The sequence below is a fragment of the Oncorhynchus gorbuscha genome, linkage group LG10, assembly GCF_021184085.1.
Source record: "Oncorhynchus gorbuscha isolate QuinsamMale2020 ecotype Even-year linkage group LG10, OgorEven_v1.0, whole genome shotgun sequence".
NCBI lineage: Eukaryota > Metazoa > Chordata > Actinopteri > Salmoniformes > Salmonidae > Oncorhynchus > Oncorhynchus gorbuscha.
This window is the reverse complement of record NC_060182.1, coordinates 33706427-33707850: the sequence shown is the minus strand read 5'-3', so window position 1 is coordinate 33707850 and position 1424 is coordinate 33706427. Positions and strand designations below refer to the sequence as shown.

Genomic DNA, 1424 nt, shown 5'->3' with positions numbered 1-1424 from the left:
TGTTTTAGGAAAAAATGATTTATTTGCTTATTTACAAGAATGGTTTGGACATTTGATCGAAATAAGGAATTTTGGTTGGGAAGAGGGAAAGATTGGGAGTGGTCAAGGTTTCAGTTTCTGGGGACGCTCTGGAAACATTGGCTGGGTTTGACCTTGTGTCTGTCCATTTCTAAGAGTTCTACAATCCAGAGCAAACAATGAGCGAGGGGAAACAGGGTGGGAAGAAAGGTCACACACAGTGGGTCACTGATGGATGGAAAGCTGTGTCACTTTCTGCCCTTGTGAGAGCAAGTGGGCACAGTTGTGTATCAAGACGGGACCTGTATGCAGTTCCAAGGGAGATGGGGAGAGGATGGGAGGCTGCTTTTTAGCCTTGCCTGCCCCAAGGACCCCCATGTTTGCGACGGCAGGATCCCAGCAGAGTCTCCAGAGCCATCTTCACAAATGCCTGGAAATTATTGCTTCTCTCCCTTCGGCTGTCCTGCGAGGGGACGGAACACAGAAATAGACAGGGGTCATGCTTCTCACATAACAATGGGTAGAGATAGCCAACTGTAATTCATTTGGTCCAGCTCTCTCCAATCATTTTGAGAGCAAGGACTGGATTGAGTTCATTTAAACTTAGAAAATGAAACCTTGTACATGAGGCTGTTAAAAAGACCATGATCCTCCTACCCTCGGTCCTAGATCTAATGCTTACCTCCTTGCTTTTTGTTATCATCTCCTTTCTGATCAGCTTTCTTCGGTTGCTCCTTAGGACTCTGAGGTTGCTGTGGAGATTAAATGGGGGGGAAATTAAATTTAGAGAAACTCAAACTTGAATGTTTAACTTACAATGAATGAGGGCTGTGTACTGGTTTCTTGTTCTTACCTTGGTAGCTGATTTCTTGTCAGATTTGTTACCTGCAAATGATGAAAGAATGTTGATATATTAGTCTTTAGAGTAACTGTCCCCTTCATGATGATCCAGGTAAGAAGAGGGTACATTTTATTTTCAATTTTGTAATAACGTTCATATAATCAAGTCAATTGATGACTGTAGGGGAAACTTAGGGAATTTACCACTTTTTATCTTATTTTATCTAGTTCAATTTATCTAGATGGATAGTCCCAAATTCATCATTTAGCTTGAATAGAAAAAAACACAAATATAGCAATGGCCTACATTTACTACATTACACACTGCCTTGAGAAAAGCCTTTATATATAATAATTTATTTTCTATAAAATAATAATAATATGCTATAGCCTAATACAAATATATAGGCTACATGAAAGTATAAAAACTACTTTAGAAATACCTTTTGTTCCGGGCATTTTGGCTGTGGTCCAAAGTCTGTGTGTTATTTAGAAAACTCAGTGCTTATGTGGCGTCCAAATCGCTCATTTATGGCTCCAGCACCTGAATGCTCCCTTCACCGGGG

General features: G+C 40.4%; 1 long non-coding RNA gene across 1 annotated transcript; it reads right to left on the bottom strand.

Moving 5' to 3' along the window:
• Positions 1-1424, bottom strand: LOC124045098. The gene is made up of 4 exons (XR_006840782.1): positions 1302-1424; positions 872-903; positions 701-770; positions 1-481 (listed from the first exon to the last, which is right to left on the bottom strand). It is a non-coding gene; the product is annotated as an uncharacterized LOC124045098 (long non-coding RNA).